Source organism: Cucumis melo, chromosome 4 (genome assembly GCF_025177605.1).
Source record: "Cucumis melo cultivar AY chromosome 4, USDA_Cmelo_AY_1.0, whole genome shotgun sequence".
In the NCBI taxonomy this organism is placed as follows: Eukaryota; Viridiplantae; Streptophyta; class Magnoliopsida; order Cucurbitales; family Cucurbitaceae; genus Cucumis; species Cucumis melo.
Window position 1 is genome coordinate 22180520 of NC_066860.1, and position 6000 is coordinate 22186519.

Here is a 6000-nt window from a genome sequence, read left to right on the forward strand (position 1 = left end):
CTGAGGAAGGGTTGCATAGCGTTTCTTGCACACATCGTAGTAGTGCAGGGAGAAAAGCTAAAGCCAGAAGATGTTCCTGTGGTGAAAGAGTTTCTTGATGTATTTCCAGATGATCTGTCAGGTTTGCCACTTGATAGAGAGATTGAGTTCACCATTGAATTATTACCAGGAGCAGCACCTATTTCACAGGCACCGTATAGAATGGCTCCGAGCGTGTTAAAAGAATTGAAGATGCAGTTACAAGAACTAGTTGACAATGAATACATCAGGCCTAGTGTTTCGCCGTGGGGAGCACCAGTGCTATTTGCTAAAAAGAAAGATGGTACCCTTAGATTATGTATTGACTATAGACAGTTAAACAAGGTTACAATACGTAACAAGTATCCTTTACCACGCATTGATGACTTATTTGATCAACTAAGGGGAGCAGCGTTGTTCTCTGAGATTGACTTAAGGTCAGGATACCACCGGTTGATGGTTAGAGAATCAGATATTGCTAAGACAACATTTAGAACGAGGTATGGGCATTATGAGTTTCGAGTTATACCATTCAGTTTAACGAATGCGCCATCGGTTTTCATGGATCTCATGAACAGGATCTTCCATCAGTATTTAGATCAGTTTGTGATTGTGTTCATTGATGATATATTAGTTTACTCGGTTGACAGAGAATCCCATGAGGAACATCTAAGGATTGTTCTGCATACTCTATGTGATAAACAGTTGTACGCTAAGTTCAGGACATGTGAGTTCTGGTTGGAACAAGTAGTATTTTTGGGGCATGTAGTTTCAGCAAAAGGTGTTAGTGTCGATGCACAAAAAGTAGAAGCGGTTGTCAATTAGGAAAAACCAACTAGTGCGACAGAAGTACGTAGTTTCCTGGGTTTGGCAGGATACTATAAGCGTTTTATTGAGGATTTCTCTTGATTGGCATTTCCTTTGACCGCTTTGACAAGGAAGAATGCTAACTTTGAGTGGTCAGATAAATGCGAGCAAAGTTTTCAGGAATTGAAGAAAAGACTAGTTACAACACCTATTTTGGCACTTCCTGTAACAGGGAAGGACTATGTGATTTATTTTGATGCTTCAAGGCTAGGATTAGGTTGTGTGCTTATGCAAGATGGGAATGTAATAGCTTATGCTTCAAGGCAGTTGAAGGAGCATGAGTGTAATTACCCTACCCCTGATCTTGAGTTAGCAGCAGTTGTTTTAACACTAAAAATCTGGAGACACTATTTGTTCGGGGAAAAGTGCCATATTTTCACAGATCATAAAAGTCTGAAGTATTTGATCAGAAACAGCTAAATCTGAGACAAAGGCGATGGCTAGAACTGATTAAAGATTATGATTGTACTATAGAGTATCATCTAGGTAAGGCCAACGTAGTAGCGGATGCATTAAGTAGGAAGTCAAGACTTCCAAAGAGTGCCTTGTGTGGTATTCGAGTAGCTTTGTTGAATGAGTTAAGAGGTTCCAAGGCAGTAGTAACTACAAAGGATTCATGAAGTCTCTTAGCTCAATTTCAGGTTCGGTCTTCTCTAGTAACTGAGATTGTAAGAAGACAGTCAGAAGACAGTAATTTACAGAAGAAGCTTGAGAAATCCAAGAAAGGCTTAGAGGTGGAGTTTGAGCTGAGAACAGATGGAGCCATTGTTAAACAGGGAAGATTATGTGTTCCGAATATTAGTAAGCTTAAGAATGCTATTCTAGAAGAAGCTCACAGTTCAGCTTATGCTATGCATCCAGGTAGCACCAAGATGTACAGAACTTTAAAGAAGACTTATTGGTGGCCTGGAATGAAGTAAGAGATAGCTGAATATGTTGATTGATGTTTGATTTATCAACAGATTAAACCAGTAAGACAGAGGCTAGGAGGATTTCTTAATCCTTTGCCAGTGCCAGAGTGGAAATGAGAGCATATTACTATAGATTTTCTATTTGGATTACCTCGTACATCCAGTGGACATGATGGTATATGAGTAATAGTAGACAGACTCACCAAGACGGTACGATTTATACCGATTAAAGCGACATCTACGTTAGACCAGCTAGCTAGATTATATGTTGATAAGATTGTGAGTCAGTATGGAGTACCAGTGTCCATAGTTTCAGATAGGGATCCGAGGTTTACTTCTAAATTTTGGCCTAGTTTACAGAAAGCAATGGGAACACGGCTAAAGTTTAGTATATCATTTCATCCCCAAACAGATGGTCAGTCCGAGAGGACCATCCAAACTTTAGAGGATATGTTGAGAGCATGTGTCCTTCAACTTAAAGGAAATTGGGATTCCCACTTGCCACTTATGGAGTTTGCTTATAATAATAGCTATCAGTCTAGTATCGGTATGGCACCATATGAAGCCTTATACGGGAGACCATGCAGAACTCTTGTTTGCTAGAATGAAGTGGGAGAGCGAAAGTTAGTACGTCCTCAGTTGGTTCAGATTACGACAAACAATATTAACTTGATCAGAGAAAATCTGAGGATGGCCCAAGATCGATAGAAAAGTTATGCGGATAAGCAACGAAGAAACCTAGAATTCCAAGTTGGAGATCAAGTTTTCCTGAAATTATCTCCATGGCGAGGTGTTATTCGTTTCGTAAGAAAGGGTAAGTTAAGTCCTAGATATATTGGGCCATATCAGACAACAAAACGAGTGGGACCAGCAGCGTATAGACTTGAGTTGCCAATAGAACTTGCACGAATACATGATGTTTTCCATGTATCCATGTTAAGAAAATATATACCAGATCCATCACATTTGTTGCAAGAGCAACCCGTTAAATTAAAAGAAGATTTGAGTTATGTTGAAGAACCAGTTCAGATTCTCGACAGAGAGGAACAAGTTTTGAGAAACAAAACGATTCCACTCATAAAGGTTTTGTAGAGACATCATGGAGTGGAGGAGACAACTTGGGAACCGGAAGATCAGATGAAAAAAAGAAACCCGATACTTTTCAGTTAAGGACATTCTAAATTTTGAGGACAAAATTTTCTAAGGGGAAGGTAAGTTGTAAACCCGATATTTTCTTGGTTTAATTTCTTTAAATGTGGAAAAAAAAAAGAAAAGAAAATGGAAATAAAGTGTAAATATATATATACATATATTTATATATTAAATGTTTTTATTAAATAAATTAAAGAAAAGAAAGAAAAAAAAGGATAAAAAGAAAAAAAAAAAGAGAAGAAATTTCATTTTTTCTTTTCTTCTTCTTCTTCTCTTCCCTTCACCGCCAAGAATTTTGAAGAAACATTCTCATCCAACTTCCATTATTTTCCTTCTTCAATTTGCAGAGAACATTTAAGAGAGAGTTTGGAAGAAGAAGAGGTATTTTACTAGAATTTTGAGGTTGAAGAAGAGGAGGAGAACTCAAGCAAAGTGTATCCATGGTTGAATTTTGGTTCATTCTGCACATCACTGGTTTTTAATTCGGTCTGAACTCTTCAAAAGGAATTAAGAGGTGAGGTTTACATTTACTGAAAGTTAACTCATTTTCAAACAAATATTATGAAGAAAGTTGGAGCAAATTCGGATATTCATTGAGTGTTTTTTGATGAAGAAAACAGGGCAGTTGGTTTTCACTCGAAATCAAGAGGTCTCTGGTTTTTCTTGTATTTCAGAGTGTACCGGTGGAGTTAGAATCACTATTTGGTATGGTTGAAAAGCTTATTCATTTTACTACAACTTTCACGAAGAAATCGTGAACCAAAAACAACTAAAAAGCAGTTAAAGTGTAGGGACAAATTAAAGAGGTCGTGTGCGCGCGATTCTGGAAGTGGTTCTGTTTCGAGGGTTATCTGAGTTTATTCATAGGGAATCAGATTTACATGTCTTTAAGGTAAGTTTTAGAGGATCTCAAAATGAATATTTTGATATAAAGAACACTCATTGTGGTTAAGTGTTGAGAAATTTATAGTCATTTGAAGTTTATGTTAGAAATTTGGAAATTTCAGAGAGTTGTTGAAATAGGATTTTATTTCTTAAGCTTTGCTTTCGTGAGCGTCATCTTTTGTGCGACATGTTATGTATCTTTAGAAAACCAGAATGTTTAGAGTTCTAATACTCGGTTGGGTTGTTGGCAGTCCGAGAAGAATTAAACCGAGCTTATAGACCAAGGATCTAGCCCAAGACGGTTAGTGACAAAACCAACTTTGAAATATTTTCCAGAACTGTTATTATGATTGAATGCGATAGATGTTTACTTACGAAGCTATGAAAGGTATTTGAATTTCATGACTATTTTCAAGTATACATTTGGAGACTAGATTTCTTAAAGAAATTTATGCTAGCACGTAGATATTAAATGTTTGGGAAGTATTTAAACCACAATGTTTTAAGCAAAGCATGAATTAGTAAGAAGTTTTGTTTTAAAAACTACAGTTTTCCACAAAAGAGCCGAGTAAAGTTCGAGCTTTGTGTAAAATTTATAAGCAGGCATGTTTTAATATTTTTAGATGATTTATGAAATTTTCATTAACTACATGACTGAGATCTTGAGCCTGAGGCTAGAGATTACCATGTGCACACTGGTTAGATTTTGTTGTTGACGTTGAGTGTACTCCATAACAACGATGTTGTCGTGAGTGCTGGACGAACCCCACTACGACAAAGACGATGGGAGTGCTGGGTGGGCCCCACTACATCGTAGAGCTTGTAAACGTTGTTGTACTGGGTGTACCCTACCCAACGTAGATTTGTCATGTTAGTTAAAATTCTTCGATATACTTGATATGCCTTGCTAGATTTCAATGATGAACATGCTGAGTATTTAAGGAAGCTATGCTTACTACAACACGTTTGCATTTATGACTTGTATAAACAGATTTATATGTGTAAAGTTTTCACGTGCTCTTATCTTTAAATTCATAGTTTTAAACTCACTGAGCTTCATAGCTCACCCTTTCCAAAATGTTTTACCCATTTTCCAGGTAGAGATCGAGTTCCCGGTGCCTGATAGACTGCCTTAGTCTGCTGAAGCTCTATTATCGATTGCCAGTACGTGTTTTGAGTTGGGCATAGAGTCTGTTGTGTTATGATGTATATACACCCTTGTATGTTATAAATACTCCACAGTTTGTATAAGCTTTAGGAGCTGTAGTTGTGTAAATTTTGGTTGGTTATATTTTGATTAAGGTGTTTAAAGGTTTACTCGTGAAATCGGTAAATTTTGAGGTACACTTTATGTATGTGTTTGACTAGCCTAGGATTCGCTGTGTTTTGTCGCATGTATAATAGTTTATATACTAGATTGGCAAGTTCATCACATGAAAGTTTTAAGCAGAGTCGACAGATACAGGTACAGAAAAGCGTTGTTCGTCGGCTTCACGCCATCTTTCGGTCTAAGGTAGCAGGTAGTCTGGGAAGGGGTGTGACATGACCCTAGTTATTTGCCAAAGGATGATATTCCTACTACTGAAGATTGGGATAATGAAAAAGTGTTTGTAAAGTTCCTAAAGACTTTTTCAGAGGTAACAATGAAGTTTTCTGCATCTATGTCTGTGACTTCAAACATATTTTTTCATGAATTTTGTTTGATCCAAGAAATAATTCGTGAACACTCATCGTATGAGAATGCATTATTGAGTCAAATGACATTAAGCATGCAGACAAAATTCAACATGTATTGGGGTATAACTACAAGTCAGAAGACCAATTTATTATTGTATGTTTCTGTAGTCCTTGACCCTAGGTACAAGCTAGCTTATGTGAATTATTGTTTTAATGATTTTTTGGAGGAAGATTGTGCAAAAATATGGACGAATAAGGTTGAAGAAGCATTTCCTCGATTGTGTGATGATTATTATATGAGAATGTCAAAAGAAAAATATTCACAAACACAATCATGTACGCCTATCGAAGGATTTGGCTTTCAAAGTCAAAGTGAAATACCTTCTATTTCATCTAGTGGATCTTATAAGGCACGTGCTGCTGTTCATGATAGATTTAAACAAAGTAACAAAACATGTCTACATGATGCTAAAACAGAGGTGGCTCGTTA